Source organism: Heptranchias perlo, chromosome 18, assembly GCF_035084215.1.
Source record: "Heptranchias perlo isolate sHepPer1 chromosome 18, sHepPer1.hap1, whole genome shotgun sequence".
Taxonomy (NCBI): Eukaryota; Metazoa; Chordata; class Chondrichthyes; order Hexanchiformes; family Hexanchidae; genus Heptranchias; species Heptranchias perlo.
The window spans coordinates 39111444-39130196 of record NC_090342.1 but is presented as its reverse complement, the minus strand read 5'-3'; the positions used below and the strand labels follow the sequence as shown (position 1 = coordinate 39130196).

At 40.5% G+C, this 18753-nt stretch overlaps 1 long non-coding RNA gene across 2 annotated transcripts in view; it reads left to right on the top strand.

Annotated features, from left to right (window-relative positions):
• Positions 1-896: 896 nt before the first annotated feature.
• LOC137334774 (uncharacterized) overlaps positions 897-18753 on the top strand; it is a 28955-nt gene continuing 11098 nt past the window's right edge. The window contains exons 1-3 of one of the 2 annotated variants that reach the window (XR_010966233.1): positions 897-963; positions 3265-3299; positions 6955-7111. This is a non-coding gene — a long non-coding RNA (uncharacterized lncRNA). The remainder of the gene's footprint in view (positions 964-3264; positions 3300-6954; positions 7112-18753) is intronic. The other variant, XR_010966234.1, reaches the window with a different exon arrangement.

Sequence of the window (18753 nt, the reverse complement as noted above, 5' to 3'; positions counted from 1 at the left end):
CACCAAACAGGTGCATTATACTTTCTCGTACATTTGTGTTAGGGAACCATCAGGTTTTTCTTGTCCCAGTTGCAAAACACAACAATACCAAAATACAGGTGAGGGGTGTCCTTCGTGTAGAAGCCTTAAATGCAATTGTAGCATTTGGACACCCTATACCTCCTCTGTCTTTTAGTCTGCAGAGTGTAATAGCTAGAGGGGCTACCTCTCAAAGACATCTGGTTACAATGCAACAAAACAATGAGGAGGCCGAAAAGTGTTAGGAGCTCGTTCCTGATGGCAAAATGTGTACAATGCAGGAGAAACACCAGGGGTGAGGTTGTTGTCTCATGTGTTCCTCATTGTCCAGATGGTAGCAATCGTAGCATTGTTGATTAGTGTTTGGTGAGTTCAAAGGCTAGTGAGAAGCTTAAAACACTCGTATGAACAATTAAAAATAGTGGGGTTGTTGAATTGGAAGTGAAGGATCGGAAAGTGATTTCCTCACCATCAAAGAGGGGAATTGTAAGATATCCTATTCTTATATACATATATATGTAGGATTAGGATTTGGTTTCATCTCATATGATTAAGGTTTTTGCTTTCTTTTCACTTATAAATAGATTGTAGGCTTGTACTGTAGCTAGAAATAATGAAATGGTCAGGTTACTCATTCCCAGAATTCTTCAGGGTATGGATGACATTTAGCAAGAAAAAGCTTTGTCGGCAAGGAGAGGTTTTTTGTTAGCAAGGAATGCTGAATAAGGGATCAGTGGTCTCCCAGATAAGAGGGTAGCCTATATTACAAACAAATAAGACAATGATCAACAGATCAGTTAGGAAACTGAAAAACAACTCCTTTTAAGGGATGGCTATGCGTGACTAGAGCCCTATAAAGATCTTAAGCTTTCTTTCACAATTTGCGGAGAGAGTCAAGACGAAAGAATCGACAAAGGTTACGTTCTTTATCCAGAGCGAAAGCGGGTAATATCGTTTATTACTCTGTAAGACTATTGCTTAAGACATTGAGTGTGTCAAGACTCGGTCAAACTCAATAAAGATTATTTGTAACCAAATTGGTGTCAAGTCCAAGAAACTTACAGTATGTGTTAAAGGCAGATTTTCAGAGTATTGGAAGTGGGTAGTGGTGCCCACGTGGTTCAGTTCTGGGGTTACTTCTGTTCACCGTGTGATATCAATGATTTGGATAAAGGCTTAGAGGGGTTAGTGTTGAAATGTACAGATGATACCAGAATAGGAGGTATAGTTCATTCTTTAGAAGATCAAAGGAAGCTGCAAAGAGATATTAATATATTGGGAAATAAGCTAAAAAGTGGCAAATTAAATTCAATGTCAGTAAAAATAAGGTGATACGTTTTGGTCAAAAAAAACCAGCAGAAAATATACTCTGAACGTAAATAGGCTCGTGCTGTGGAAGAGAAGTACTTTGGGTACAGGTTGCTAAGGACGTAAAAAGCAAATAGAATTTTAGGGTTTATCATCAGGGGTATGGAATAAAAGAGTTAAGAGGTGATGATAAGCCTATATAAAGTCTTAATAAGATAGCAACAACTTACATTTTTATAGCACCTTTAATGGAGGAGCCTTAAAGGAGGAGAGGGAGGTGGAAAGGCGGACAGGTTTAGGGAGGGAATTCCAGAGCTTATAGCCTAGAGTAAATAAAGAGAAACTGTTTCCACTGGCAGGGGTGTCGGTAACCTAAGGACACAGATTTAAGATAATTGACAAAAGAACCAGAGGAGAGAGGAGGAGAAATTTTTTATGCAGCAAGTTGTAATGATCTGGAATGCACTGCCTGAACGGTTGGTGGAAGCAGATTCAATAATAACTTTCAAAAGGGAATTGGATATATGCTCGAAAAGGAAAAATTTGCAGGGCTATGGGGAAAGAGCAAGGAAAAGAGCCAGCATTATGCCATGATTCATGCATTAAAAGAAAGTTTGAATATCTTGAAATGAAAGAGGCTGACTGATGGGTTAGTGAAGCACCTTTCTCGAAATTTCAAAGTTTTCAAAGTGTATAAATTTTGGTGCTGATTGGAAGATTCATTTGGTTTGTTTCAGGGAACAGCAGATGTGGGTTTTAAATGCGGGTGATGACTCAGTTTCAGATGCTCTGGCACCACATGAACAGATATCCAATGATGGAGAGTGTTCTCTGCTCTTTCTGTGATCAGCAGGACTTTCAGCATTTTGAAATATACATTACAACTACTCTAAACCACTCAGGCGGTGTGCACCAAAAATACCCACCACAGCAGTGCTGTAATCTGTGGTATTAAAGTCGGTTCAGATCGGTGACAGAACTCCACCACATGATACATGGTTACGTAAATCTGCTGACTTCAACCCTATGATTAATTGGATAAATAACTTGTGATTTAGTGCTTTAAATTATGAAGATTAAGATTCAAGAAACCAACATTTATTTTCATTAAAGAAGATTGAGAGGAGACATGATCCAGATAGTTTAAATACTAAGATAAGTAAATAATGTAGCTGCAAACAAGTTTTTTAACTTGTGCTGACAGCTCCCTTGATGGCGTAGTGGGCAAATGCACCACTTGGTATGGTGCTGTCGTGCAGATCAGGGAAGTGCCAAACTCAATCAGTGGTCTGTGATAAATTGACTAATCTCAGCTGGGGCAGCACTGGGGGTGTTACAATTGACCTCAACTCCGGGATGGAGGGGGGGGTGTGGGTGAGGGGGCGCGGGACTCAGTAGGGTTCCCGTTCCTTTCCAATTATTGTCCCATGATTCCAACTAAGTATGGATGCTTGGATATCAGCTGAAGTCAGGATCTGCTTGGCTGTGATACCACACAGTGTCTCTAGCCTGGGAAAGGAAAAAAAAAAATCAGCCATGGTTTTTGCTCTTGATCGCTATCCCACAAATCCCATTGGAAAATAAATGTGAGGACAGGATTGGACTAGGATGACCCCCCACTGTGATTGCCCCCATAGTTGAATAGGTTGTCAAGACTTGCTGCTTTTGCTCACACATGAAAGGCAACAGCACATCAGGGGAGGAAAGGGGGAAGGAAAATAAACATTAGGACCCACTGTTCAGCATTTAACCAGAGAAGATGTATTCTTTCATTGTTCTGCCACAGGTCCTAGTATTCCCTACTGGAAAAAGTCCTGGGACAATGGAATTTTTTTTCTTTAAAATAATTATATTTTAAAATTAAATTAGAAATTGGAGGAAGATACGGTTAGGTTTTTGAGTTACTTTTTAAAGTCATTTTTACATTCTGTATTTCAGGATATTCTTGTAGATATTGTGGATTCGATGAGCGGGTGAGCAGGCAATCTCATTTTTTTTCCCAGGGCATTAATCCCTCTGTTGTTGTCCTAGGTTTTCTTGCAGTCAAGAGGACGACTGCTCTGCTTTTAATTGTAAGCCAATGCTGCTCTTGAGCTTCCAATCAGAGGTCAAGTGGCCACCTTCATCCTACCATTTTTCATATTCATTTTCTCAATATTGTTGGTGAACTTTCAAAAGGATGTTTATAGAGTCTTCTAGACATCTGAATTTTCATCATAAACAAATAATTTAGATCTTCATCTAGCTTTATTCTGCATAAGGCTACTGACACGCTTGGCTTATAGTAAAAGCTGTGTGTTTTAAAGCGCTCTTTGAGTAAGTCCACCAGTATTATACAGTTGCACGACATATTTGCTTCCAATTTTCTTCAAAAATATTTACATGTTCAATAAGCCACAAACAAGCATTTATTTTACAAAATTTTCTGCAGAGTTCTTTCAAGAATCCCTATCATCCAGACTTTCCTTTTAATTGGATCTAATTCATTCCAGAACTGATTTATAAAGTTAAATTGCACGTAATTTTGTGTAGAAATCCATAAGGCACAGCACACTGTCTAAAGGCTACTGCGAGCTTGATTAGCTGGGCAGCACTTAAAACACCTCCCTCAGAAGGCCATGTTTCCTTGTCACTGTCTTGGATCCAACTGGAAAGCTTGTGTGTGAAATAAAATTGCTCACTTAGGTCAGGGAAAGTAATCCTATTTAGTTAAAACGTGGAAATCTGAATAAGCAACAAACTAATGTTAAAAGGATATTCTAGCTTAAGATTTTAAAACACTTTATTTATCCTCCCATCCCTTTGTGAAAATCATCATTTTAATTTTAACCAAACCCACCCAGCAGGAAACTGACAGGATTGGGTTCAATGTTGCTTTTACACTCCACCTGATTTTACTCTTCATAGGCTTCAAGAGAGAGTGAAATCTGGTGAGATATAAACCCAATGTTCAACCCAATCCCATTAGTTTCCTGCCAGGTGGGTTAGGTTAAAATTACCCCCTTTATGTTTTTGAATCAGATCAGATGACATCCAAACAGTGTCTACTTATTATAAAAAAGTTCACCGCCAGCTCAGTGATCCCATTGGGAATGCTGGAAATAGGCATCCAATACCTGGTGGAGTGTCCATGAAAGGTGCCTAAGCTGGGTCCCGTTGTGCACTTCTCCACAAATGATTTTTCTCAGCTTAGGCTTTTCTCAATTGACAGCTCATCTCCCAGCATCTATGGAGCCACTCCATGACATGTCCGTAACTGACATTAGCTGATAACGACAGAGCAACTGCTCAGTGCAAAGGGGCTGAAATATAGCAATAAGTTTACTGATATCTCCAACCAAGTAAGAGATTGCTTATTCAACTCTTCATAGGCTGGAGTATCTTATATTGAAAATACTCCTCCTAATGTCATGCCATCCTCCTTTAAATCACATGCACATCTAAGGGCAGATAATGTGGGGGGTGTTGTGCTGGCTGGGACTACTGCTCATCATGAGCTAAGTGCACCTGTATACAATGGAGCTGACCTCAGACCAAGATCAGCTCATTTAAATATTTTGATGGCACTCCAGAACGTTGAGTGCCAACAGCTATGGAAGGGCTTCTGGCTGCCAGAACAGTGCCACCATTTTTTTCCAATTAGAAACCCTTAGGCATAAAGGCTTCTTTGAAGAATTGACTGCTGGAAGTCAAGAATATTCAGGGATATAAATGGAAGATGGCTGTTTTACAAGGAGTGGGCCACCCAAGAGAAAAAATAAAATTTTTATGTCTGACTTCCTCTTTAGCTGTTCAGGTGCTCTAGTCACATTATGGAAAGACCCCTAATTTAAATAAAAGTTGTGCCCTTCATGAGCCTTGTACACAGTCTGTGCACAGGCTAGGCACTTTGCAATGCACTAAGAGCATCAGGCTTGGAGCAGGCCTCTGGCCTCTGTGATAGGTGACATGGACCCCTGTGCCTGAAATTCTGCAGTGCTCCAGGTGTCTACTTCACATTATCGGCCCACAGAAAGTTGCCTCTATTTAGCAAATCCAGCAGCCATAAGTTGGCGCAATGCTTTCCCATATCCTCCAAGTTTCCTGTAAAAATCATCAGCAGTGGATTTGATTGCCAGTGTATTCTCCTTCTGTTTGCTAGTTTAGTAGAGTTGTAGACTGTAGTATCACCTCACAGCAACCACATGTCACTTACTGCAATAGAAGGCCATTTGCCAATTTTCCAAACTATATTCATCTCTAGGACATACATCTCACACTGCCAAACACTACTCTGAAATGAGACAAATGTGGCATAATGATTTATAACTATAACTCGATGGTGACTGGTCAGATTTCTTTAGTGTTGAATAACACTTTAAAAACAATTCTCATTTACCTGCTCCCACCTTTACAAAATGTTTATTTTTGCAGCAGTGACTACCAACACCAACGCAACATTATAGCTAGGCTAGTGAACAGCGGACAAAGATGTAACACAGTAATACACTTCTGCCTTATAGTTCAAATTCTCCTTGTACAATGCTAGCTAGTTGCCTCCCCTCAGTTCGTTTTGTTATAGTTCAAGCAAAACGTCAGCATTGAGGCCTCATTTCTTACAGTATGTTTCTATTGCATTGCCATCTGCTGGAAGCAACATTTCACTACAATTTTTTTAAAAGTTCATGAACAAATCACTTCCCACTGAGAACATGCAACTGAACCTGATTTCCCATCTTCCGAAGTGAGTCACATGCCTTTGCACTTCCAGGTCAGATGATGCGAGAAACACAGAGTGAGCATGTACAGTGATCTTAGGTTTTGCTGCATATAAATCAATTTTAATTTAAACAAAACTCTATTTTAATGCCAAAAAGCTGCACAATATTTTTTGAAAGGACAATGCTTCTGATGAAAGGAATAATATTGCAAATCAAATGTGGGATACAAAAAAAATCAATTAAAAAGTTACACCATTAGATCATATTAAGCAGGAAATGGTTTAATTGTATATCAAGACTTCTAAAAGCACAGCTAAACAATGAATTCACTGAAGATTAACTGAAAGTAAGTCAGATCTGACTCAGGTAAATGCATTAAAAGGTACATGCATAACCTTAAACATTCAGAAAGCTTTTATGGGACATGTGAAATGCTTTATTTCCCCTCTCTGCCCAGCTTACTTCATGCATCTCACCTCGATCTCTTCCTGTCTGAGCCTGGAATCAGCACTGTGAAAATAATTTATCCAGTCACCGCAAGGAATACTTTTCGTCTCTCCCCCCATCTCCTCGTAATGTACCAGAAACTGAGAACTCACTGTGTGAGAAATTGCAGGTGTGAAACTGCGCCTCTGCGTTTCTATATTTTCCCTTATCCTCTCTCTTTCTCCTTCAAAAAAGCAGTTCCCCTCTTCCTTTCTCTATGCTCACCCCACGTCACAGACATTCTCCAACCAGGCTTCTGCACCTCTCCCAAGCTGCACTCATTCTTAATTCCATTTTAGGGAAGTGTCCACATTGTCAGCACAGCATAACAAAAATGTAACTAAACAAAGTGTTTCTGTGAGGGTGAACTCAGACTCTGCCACTCCATAGTGCCCAGCTTCATGTATCTTTTTCATATTTTGTTTTACTTCCTTCTCCCTAGGTACTTCCACTTCCACCCCCTGTCTCCCCATTCTTTCTCTCTGTTTTCAACCCTTCTCTGCACCTCTCCCATGTCTCTATCCCATCTATCTCTGGACTGATTTCTCCAAGAACCAGTGAGAATCAGAGATGGAGGAAGAAAGATGGAGAGAGATAAGGTAAGAGACTAGGAGGCAAGGCAATTGGGGGGGCGTGGGTAAGCTAGGAGGGACAGGAATCAAGAAGGAGGCACAGAAGAAGGGCAGAGAAGGAGACTGTCATGCTTTGGGATTTCTGACTTTGCTTTCATGGTAGGGGGGGGTGGTGGTGGGGGTGGGGGGACCTTGGTATGATATGTGTTAAAAATATTACAATTGAGTTATACTCTCAAAGGGTTAAAATCACAGCACAGCAAGGTTGGGAGATGTAGTTTAGGTTTCAGACAAGATGTCTGAACAGGCATGCTTCAGACAACGAAAGTTAGATTAGACATTTCGATGATTGTTCACACCTATTCTGGTTGAGATGGCTCACTTCATTTAAGATCAGCATGCATAGTTTCCAGGATAGTCTGGTGAGATTCCACTTCCTGAGGTCAGAATTAACACAGAGAAATCCCATGTTCAGGGGCAGTCAGGTCCAGCAAAGACTGAGAAGGATAGAATGGAGGGTAGAAGTTTATTTGTTCAAATCAAGCAAGATGACTCATTGATGAGGGGGAACATAGTGTGTTCATTATTTTGTATTATTACTTGAAGACAAGTTGTACTGATTGAATTAAGTTAGCCTAATCATAACTGTTGCTCTGTATGCTTACTGGCTACCTGTGAAATAAAGCAGTTTAACAACTCATCTTACTGAGTGTTTTCTCGGTCCACCAAAAAATTGGAGAATTAAACTAAAGGGCACAAGTGAAAGACACAACATCTACTTTCTAAGTCAAGAGATGCATAGTTAGATCACTTGTGTTACGTTATTGGATAAGTAGATATTGGCCAATATGAGTCAACTCTGACACATAATGGGCATGGGATCTGCTTACAGAAGCAACTGATGCCACTGAACCTGAAAAGATATCTACAGCAGACCTGAATTTGTAACAAATCATTGGTTTCAATGCCTTACAATGGTCTGCAGATTTCTTATGTCACTTAAATATCTGTATAGTTTACTTGCGAAGAACGACGAAGAGAGTATTTCATACATGCGAACCATCAGAGTTTTAAGCCGATGGTCAACATTACAATCCTTGCATTAGCTTGTTTTTATTTCATAAGAAAAAAAATTAGTTTTTTCACTGGGCTTGGAGGCTGTCGGCATCAACCAAAAGATCAGTTGAAGGATGGGCACTGCAGCCCATCAGAAAAATTAAAGCAGTTAGAGGGTAGCACTGAAGGATGTTAGAACCAATCAAATATGGCTTTTTCCCACTGTTGGTTTCAAATGAACTTGAGGAACAAAGGTTTTAAGGCAAGTTGATGGTTTCGGAGAGTCACAGGGCGATTTTAACCATACTCTCTGGTGGAAACCGGACGGGTGGGCAATTAAAATCGCCAGAGGAGAAAAATACCTTAAAAAAGTTACACTCACCCTCATAGCACAGAGTGAATGAATAGTATTCGCAGAATAACGTGGTGCTGCAAAGAACTAGTGAAAATGGGGAGGAAAGAGGTTGAAAGCATGTTTTAACTTACATAATGTACAGTAAATAAGATAAGTAATAAGGAGATTAAATAATAGCCAGAAAAATGTTGTAGCCCACTTGCCCAGCTGTAGTATTATAAAGACACTCAATTACTGAAAGCAAAAGTACCATATATGCTAATATTGAAAACTAGAAAAAGCTGGCCAACAGCTTCAAGGAAGCTGATGCTGCACCAAAAAAGCTCACAGCACAAAAACAACCCTGAATATAGGCCTTATGACTGTAAAGATGAGGAGTTAGACTGAAAAATGCAGTGAGCTTCAGGGTTGTCATAATTTAAGCTGCAGGTATTCGCATTCCATCTTTTTTTTGCACAGAAAAACCTAGCGTACACAAAATAGCAGTTTGCAGTAGTTGTGAACTTAGAAATTAGTGAAAGGGGTGTGAGGGCTGAAGGCATGAGATTTATTTTTCTAGGGGGTTTGGGGGTATGGACCCTTCCTCAAAAACTGTAGACTTTTTTTTACACTTTTCGTTCTGGCATTTTGGAGTCAATTGTAATTCTGCCTTTACAGCCAGGTTGGAAGGTTGCAGATATTTAAATATGAAAATAAAATTGTAGCGACTTGAATACAACTTTATAGGGTCTAGTTCCTTTCATCAAGCCATCATGTTAATTTGTGAACTGAAACCTTTTACAACACGCACCTATATTATCCCAACTAGCAGTACATGCTATATTCACGAGGCAAAATTGGCTCAATATTATTTAGGTCTCTGTCCCAGATCCCATGGCAGCCCAGAGGCAAGCTGGGAATTACCTGGATTGATGGTGTTTTAAATATTTTAAATAGACAATTTTTATTTTTAAGTAGTTACACCACCTATAGATACTGATTCTCTTAAAACTGTAAACCAGCAAGTAATGCCAAGCTAAAGATAGAGAAATGTTATTTGGCGGGAAAAGCAATTCAAAGATTAATCTGGACTCAAGACAAAAGCCAGGACAAATTTATTTCTTCTTACAGAATGCATGCCTCAGAGTATCCAACTTCAGTCTGTGTCAAAGCTAATTTTATTTGCTGTGAAGCTGTGACAAAGGCCATTAACATTTCCCCCACCTTAGGCTTCTGAACTGCAAAAAAATGTGTTTATCACTGAAAAATGATTTTAGCTTCAAGTCCTATAAATATGGATAAACAAACACAATGGAGATAGTTTGGAACACAAAGATCATATTTTGATCCATCATTTATTTTTTATCACAAACTGTAAATATCAACCCCTTCTCAGCCATTCTGTCACTGCAGAATTTAGCAGTTTAAAGATATATAAGACTTGGCAAGTTTCATACATGGATTCTTGACTGCAAACACTTAACCTTGAAAGGAGAATGAAGGGATATGGGAATAGGGAGACTAAATGTGATTAGAACCATTTGCTCAAACAAAGGGTTAATGCCAAAATGGACTGGTTGGGCTGAATGACCTGTGTCCGTGTTCATAGAATCATAGAATCATAGAAGTTACAACATGGAAACAGGCCCTTCGGCCCAACATGTCCATGTCGCCCAGTTTATACCACTAAGCTAGTCCCAATTGCCTGCACTTGGCCCATATCCCTCTATACCCATCTTACCCATGTAACTGTCCAAATGCTTTTTAAAAGACAAAATTGTACCCGCCTCTACTACTGCCTCTGGCAGCTCGTTCCAGACACTCACCACCCTTTGAGTGAAAAAATTGCCCCTCTGGACCCTTTTGTATCTCTCCCCTCTCACCTTAAATCTATGCCCCCTCGTTATAGACTCCCCTACCTTTGGGAAAAGATTTTGACTATCGACCTTATCTTTGCCCCTCATTATTTGTACCTTGTATGTAACCAGTTCTGCTAAAGTTTACAAAGGTGGCACAAATAATGTGATTTTCTCTTTGTTCTCGGGCTATGGGTGGCACAGACAAGATTGCATTTATTGCCCATCCCTTGTTAGCCACTACAGTCCTTGTGGTGATAGTACTCCCACAATTTGAGAATGCTGACCCAGCGATGATGAAGGAATAGCAATCAATGTCTAAGTTGGAATGGTGCATGACTTGGAGGGGAACTTGAAGGCGATGGTGTTCTTACGACATTGCTGCCTTTGTGCTTCTCAATGGTAGAGACTGCAGGAGAGGGAGGTGCTGTTGAAGTAACCTGGTGAGCTGCTGCAGTGCATTCTATAGATCATAAACACTTCAGCCACAGTCCACCAGTGGTGGAGGGATGGATATTCAGCAGACCACCGATCAGGGAACTACTCTGTACTGGATGGAGTCAAGCTTCTTCAGTGTTGTGGCTGCATCCATCTAGGCAAGTGGGCTTTGTAGATGGTGGGGAGGCTTTGAGGGGTCAGGAGGTGAGCCACTCATCACAGAGCACCCAGCCTCTGTCCTGCTCTGGTAGCCACATTGTTAATATGACTGATCCAGTTCAGCTTGTAATCAGTGGTGACCCATAAGATGTTAATGATGGAGGACTAGGCAATGTTGGTGCCGTTGAAGCTCAGGGGGAGATGGCTGGGCTTTCTCTTGTTTGAGATGGTAATTACATTGTACTAATGTGGTGTGAATGTCATGTCACTTGTCAGCCCAAGCCTGGATTTTATCCAGATCGTGTTGTAGACTGGCACGCGCTATTTCATCATTGGAGGAGTTGTAAATGGGAAGAACACTGTGGAATCATCAGCAATTAGCCCACTCTTGGTCTTATAATGGAGGGAAGGTCATTGACAAAGCAGCTGAAGATAGTTGGGCCGAGGGCACTTGCCCAAGGAACTTCTACAGCCATGTCCTGGGACTGTGATGACTGGTGTCTGACAACCACTACCATTCTTTGTGTCAGGTATGAGTCCAGCCACTGGAGGGTTTTCCATTTGACCTCAGTTTTGCTAGGGCACCTTGGTGCCATACTCTTTGATGTTGAGAGTAGCACCTCTTGCCTCTCTATTGGCATTCCGCTCTTCAGTCCATATTTGGATCAAGCTGTGATGAAGTCTACAGCTGAGTATGTGTAAGTGAGCAGGTTACTGGCGAGTAGATATTGTTTGATGGCCTTATTGATGACTACTTCCATCACTTTATTGATGATAGGGATGAAGTTGACAGAATGGTAATTGGTTAGATTTATCCTGTTTTTTGTGGATACACCTGGACAACCTTCCACATTGTCAGGTAGATGCCAATATCATATCTGTACTAGAACAGCTTGGCTAAGGGAGCTCTGGTGCAATGGTCTTCAGCACTACAGCTAGGATGTCGTCAAGGTTCATAGCCTTCACTGTGTTCTGTGCACTCAGCTGCTTCTTAGTGTCATGTGAATTAGCTGGATTGTGTCATCTATTATGGTGGGGACTGCACAAGCAGCAAATCCACTAGTCACCATGGATATTCACACCTGCATATGTTATGAGGATCTTTAACCTTCTTTTGAGTCTGCAGTTGAGGCAGACTAACTGTGCACTGTCAGCAGGTGAAATTTGATGAGCACTCAGATCAAAGTAAAAGTCTAAATAAATGAAGTCAAGGTGGGGACAAACTAACTGCAGACATCATCATTCCTGAGTTATCTGATCAGCATCCCTTTTTGAAGCCCTTACTGCAGTGGGTTTCATTCTTTTGTGCGTGGAGGACCCACGCAAATATCAGTAAATTCTAGGGCACCTTGTCCTAATTTTCAAAACACATCATCAGCTACCCAAAGGAAAACAGTGCTTTACTGCAGAAGCTTTTTCCATTGGTGTACAGCAACAGAAATAAGGTGCTACAAGGTCAATAAATAGAGAATAAAGAAGAAATTTGACAATGGACAGAAATCTGATGACCTCAAGGAACCTCTTTCAAGCAACTTTTAAGGTCCAAGAATCCAAGTTTGAAAACCTGTACCTTATTACACATCATGGCTAGCCAGGCCATAACCTCCAAGTAATCAGTGTTACATTAAATATCAATTCTAGAAGGGAGTCAAAAAGACCTAATTAGCTTAAGAGAGAATGTTCCAATCAGGACTCTGTTTGGCAACACAGAGCAACTTCTTACGACATCATCTACTTTGAAGCAACAACTGGCTTTATGGGCACACAGGCCTGCCTCAGTTTAACCCAGCGCTAGAGCACCTTCTTAACATTCAAACACCCAGGAAGGTATCTGGTATCTCTTACTGCTTTGTCTCTTTAAAAACGACTTTTGTTTACAATTTTTTTTTGCAGAGGTTTAACAGCAGGCTCACTGGAATAGCCTCTCAGTAAAATATAGTGAAATGTTTTAGTGAAGCTCTTACAAGAGGGTCAAACTGATTCCTTTTGGTTCCATGAAAAGAGGCTATTCAGATGACAAGCTTCCTTCAAAATTTTATGCAAGATTTTTTCTCCCAAAAGGATAATTTAAAATTATAATGAATAGGTTTTCAATAAATAATTTGAAACATAGAGTAAAAACACAGTTGATTTTAATTATCTACTATAAGCCCATCAACACCCACAGCATTACATTTCCTCCTACCCCGCTTCCTGTAAGGACTCTGTTCCATTCTCCCAGTTTCTCCGTTGCATCTGTTCTGACGATGCCATCTTCCAATATGTCTTCCTTTTTCCTCAACCGAGAATTCCCCTCCACTAGGAGCATAGGAACAGGAGTGGGCCACTTAGCCCCTCGAGCCTGTTCTGCCATTCAATGAGATCATGGCTGATCTGTGATCAAACTCCATAAACCCGCTTTAGCCCCATATCCCTTAATACCTGGTTAACAAAAATCTATCAATCTCAGATTTAATATTAACAGTTGAGCTTGCATCAACTGCCGTTTGCAGAAGACAGAGTTCCAAACTTCTACCCTTTACGTGTAGAAGCATTTCCTAACATCACACCTAAAAGCCCTAGCTCTAATTTTTAGGCCATGTCCCCTAGTCCTAGACTCCCCAACCAGTGGAAATAGTTTCTCTCTATCTACCCTATCAGTTCCCATTAATATCTTGATAACTTCGATCAAATTACCCCTTGATCTTCCAAATTCCAGGGAATACAACCCTAGTTTGTGTAATCTCGCCTCGTAATTTAACCCTTGGAGTCCAAGTATCATTCTAGTAAATTACGCTGCACTCCCAGTAGTTGACAGGGCCCTCGACCGTGTCCGTCCCATTTCCCACACTTCTGCCCTCACCCCTTCCCCTCCCACCCAGAACCACGATAGGGTTCCCCTTGTCCTAACCTTCCACCCCACCAACCTCCACATTCAACGTATCATCTTCCGCCACATCCAGTGCAATGCCACCACCAAACATATCTTCCCCTCCCTTTTCAGCATTCCGAAGGGACCGGTCCCTCCGCGACACCTTGGTCCACTCTTCCATCGCCCCCAACACCCACTCCCCCTCTCACGGCTCCTTCCCGTGCAAGCGCAGGAGATGCCTGCTCTTTCACCGCCTCCCTTCCTACCGTCCAGGGCCCCAAACATTCCTTCCAGGTGAAACAGCCATTTACTTGCACTTCTTTCAATTTAGTATACTGTATTCACTGCTCACGATGTGGTCTCCTCTACACTGGGGAGACCAAATGCAGATTGGGTGATCGCTTTGCTGAACACTTCCCCCTCTGTCCGCAAATGTGACCCTGACGTTCTGGTCGCTTGCCATTTTAATTCTCTGTCCCACTCTGACCTTTCTGTTTTCGATCTCCTACACTATTCCAATGAAGCTCAACGGAAGCTCGAGGAATAGCACCTCATTTTTCAATTAGACACTTTACAACCTTCCAGACTCACATTGATTTCAATAACTTCAGATCATAACCACTGCTCCCATTTTTTCGGTCAGTAGGTGCTGGTAATGGCTCTGCCGTAGCCATTTACAGCTCCTCCAGACACATCTTTTGTTTCTCTACTTGTCCCATTACCACCCTCCTTGCCATGTGCCATCATCCGTTTTGTCATTTAATCACTCCTGCCCTCCATCCTATCAGAGACCTTCCCTCTTGTTCTTTCCTCCCCCCCATCCTTTGCATGGCTCTGAAACTGCTTAAAAACTGTTGAATCTTTAACTTCTTCCAATTCTGACGAAAGGTCATCTACCTAAAATGTTAACTTTTTCTTTCTCCACAGATGCTACCTGATTTGCTGAGTATTTCCAGCATTTTCTGTTTTTATTTCAGATTTCCAGCATCGGCAGTATTTTGCTTTTAATTATCTACATGCTCTTTGAGCTTTTGCACATATAATTAACTGCTGCATAAATTTAAAGACATTTATTTTAAAAAACATTGCAATAATTTAATTAAATGGTAACGCTACATTCTCAACTGACTTCTCTCTCTCTCTCTCTCTATGACACTTCCCTTCAATGATTTAAGTCCACTCAGAAAATGACAAATGGTTGAAGTAATTGTTTCAGTATATAATGGTTGGGCAGCCTGGAGAGAGGGGGAGCAGGTCTGTGACTCAAAGACATAGCAATACATGCATGATGAATGTTTTGTCAGTAATTATCCCTCACCTGGGAGGGCAAACAAAGGCAGCATCTTATCCCCATTGTGGAAGCACAGTCCTCGACATATCCTATTAACACAGATTGATGCTGTTAGTGTTAGTGTACACCACAGTATGCACTGCTCCTTCAGCTAAGCATACCTACAGTATCAGACTACTTGAATCTCTGTCAGGGCAGTTAATAGGTCATTAATGCTGAAAGGGTATGTTTTCAACTGGAAATCACTATGCAGATATCCATGGTTAGTAGCATGTTTATCAGTCTTTTATATTTAATTTGATTTGAATGAAGCAAACTAAGCAAAATTGTATTACACTTCAACACAGTGCTCATTAAAGAGGCACGGTCGTTACAAATGAATGTTTAGCAAAACTGTTTTTCTGTTCAGGGTGGGAAAAGAGCCAGAAAAACCCTGCTTCATTGATCACCACAGTGTTTGTCACAAGGAAATGATACGATGATGTGTTTTGACACAATATATGCTTGCAAACTAGCATAAAAGGTGTTTCCAACACTTTAACAAATTTCCTTTTAACATTGGTCAGCTCTATTATATCATGATTTAATCGTGATAAAACCCATAAGTAGTTGTGTAGAATTCGCAATGGTTTAGAATTCAAATTGTGCTGTTGTCATACTAGGGTTATCGGGGAAGTGCAAAGCGGGCCATCAGAAGCAGGTGTTATTGAAGGCAGCTCCATTCACTGAATGTCATCAGACTCAATCATCCCCTCTAATGGTCAAGAACCCAACTTTCAAAGCTCCATTTAGGGGCTACATGGCTGGATATTCCACAAGCTGATGCTACACAAAAGGTTCCATACAAAACTGTTCCTTGAACACTGTTCAGAGTTTTCCTGTAGACTCTGAATTTCACCCTGTATTTCTATATATTTTCCCCATGTGCCCAGGTGCACAACCTTCTCGGCATTTAATAAAATAAATAATTCCAGCAAAAAAAATAAAGAAAAATGATAAAGATCACCATTTGTTTTGGGAAGTTCTAAAAATGGAAAGCTTATTGGATTAAAATTTCAAAAATGAAAAATTAGCTCCTTATCTGTACCAAATAGATAGTTGATTCCTTCTTGGGATTCATTTCCTCTGGTTATAGTTCAAAGAACATTTTTTGGTGAGAGGAAAAGTTCTTTCAGGAATATTCTAAGAGAATAAAGTGATAAGCCAACAGGAGGGAAAAACAGAAATGTCATAAACCTACATTTCTCACTGGCTGATCAGAGCAACTGTGGCAGAGGTCATGGAGATGTCTATAATCTCCCAACAAGTGTTCCAGAAGTACTCAGGCTGTGTGGCCAGAACTCTATGAAGTAGAACAAAAGAGGCATAAAGTACACTGGGACAAAAAGGAAATTTTGTTAACTCCTATCATAGCATTTCTGCATTTAACTATTTAACCACAACATCACTCAAGTTTATTTGTATAGAGAATGGGAACTCAGACAATGTTCTATGGTTCTAAACATTGTTCAGTCCGGCTGAAGAACACTGTAGTTAACTGTTATGATTCCTACAGTTTTAGAAGCATTGATAATTAATTGGTAAAAAATAGTTGTGTATTTCACTCACTTCTGTTAATAACTGGGAGACTCTAGTCAATGTATAGACATCTCACTGAGGGAGGGACTGAGAGACACCAGTCTGTGTATAAATATCTCCCTGACAGAGAGGGACTGAGAGCTCCTTTAATTTATTCACATCAGTGTATTATGTATTTCTAAACGTGCAGGTTTAATGAATACAAAAAAAACGATACTCATTAAAACTGGACAGATTTGCACTGGAAAATCAAAATGCCTAATCTCCCGTGACACCTGACAGAGCAAGAAAGCTTAATTAACATACACAGTTAAGATGAAAACAGTGAAAAGCCTTTACTCGGTCCATTTCCACTGATGTTAATTCAGTTCTGTCATATGGTCAAGTTCAGTAACTCCTTCAATGCACTGCCCCCAGTGATATCATCACCATTCATTGTACAAGTATTTGCTCTCCACCTTTAAGAGCCTCCTGAAAATCCAACTCTTCTACCAAGGCTCTCAACACTCAAAGATTCAGCATCTGTTCCTTTCTTCCTCTATAAAGCACCTTGGGGGGTTTTATCTAGATTAAAGGCATGAGTTAAATATACATTATTGTTGTAATACCAGAACCCTATATTGATTGGTGCCTGTTGTAACTGAGGTGTAGGAAGTGAATGCCTGACTCCTGTGTCAATTTCAGGAAGTGAGTGGTAGCAATGCAAGTGTTTCAGAATCTCCAGTCATTTGACAGTTTGAAATCAGGTTGATTGGAATTGCAGCAGACTATACTTTGCCTGGGTTTAATTTTTTTTAAATTGCAGCCTGACAGCAAGAAATCTCTGCACCTGGAATTGGATCACTTTTACATTCCTTGCGGGTGAACACAGATTGCAAGTAGCTGAATGCTAGATATATGCTTAAGACCTGGATTGTTGCATCAGATTGTTCCAGCTCACTTTAACCATTTTTAAACAAGGTTATGTGTTGAGAGAGCATTTTCACTACATAACACAAGGGTGAAGTAAAAGAGGTTACAAGTCTCCCATTGATGAGTGGATAGAAATAACCATGTATCATTTCTTTCATAACTGGGTGATAGGCAAATGATGTGATGGCGTGCTTCAGCATTGTATACTTCATCAAGTCCTGAATTTGCTTGCAACTAAAAAGAGTTTTTCAAAACATGCTGTTCTGTGGACAATGATGGCAAATGGAATGTTGGCATTTATCTCAATGGGATTGGAATTCAAAAAAGTGAGAAAGTGATGCACAGCCTTGGTCAGACCTCATTTCTGGAGTACTGCATTCAGTCTTGGGCACTTAACTTCAACAAAGATATATTGACGTTGGAAGGGGTACAGTTTTGGTGTCCTTACCTAAGAAAGGATATACTTGCTTTAGAGGGGGTGCAATGAAGGTTCACTAGATTGATTCCTGGAATGAGAGGGTTGTCTGCTGAGGAGAGATTGAGTAAAATGGGCCTATATTCTCTGGAATGTGGAAGAATGAGAGGTGATCTCATTGAAATGTATAAAATTCTCAGAGGGCTTAACAGGGTAGATGCTGAGAGGCTGTTTTCCCCTGGCTAGAGAGTCTAGAACTAAGGGTCATAGTCTCAACATAAGAAGTCAGCCATTTAGGAAAGAGATGATGAAAAATTTCTTTACTCAGAGGGTTGTGAATCTTTGGAATTCTCGACCCCAGAGGATTGTGGATACTCAGTTGTTGAGTATATTTAAGATTGAGATCGATAGATTTTTGGACACTAAAGGAATCAAGGGATAGAGGGATAGGGCAGGAAAGTGGAGTTGAGGTAGAAGATCAGCCGTGATCTTATTGAGTGGCAGAGCAGACTCGAGGGGCCGTATGGCCTACTCCTGCTCCTATTTCTTATGTTCTTATAGCACAGATTCACCAGAATGATACCAGGACTTAAAGGGATAAATTATGAGGAGAGTTTATATAAACTTGGCTTGTATTTAGTTTGGATGGTTGGGGGGTGATCTAAGCAAGGTGTTTAAAATGATTCGACAGAGTTGATGCAGAGAAACTATTTCCTCTAGTAAGGAAATCCATAACAAAAGGGCATAAGTCTTAAAATTAGAGACATGCCATTTAGGAG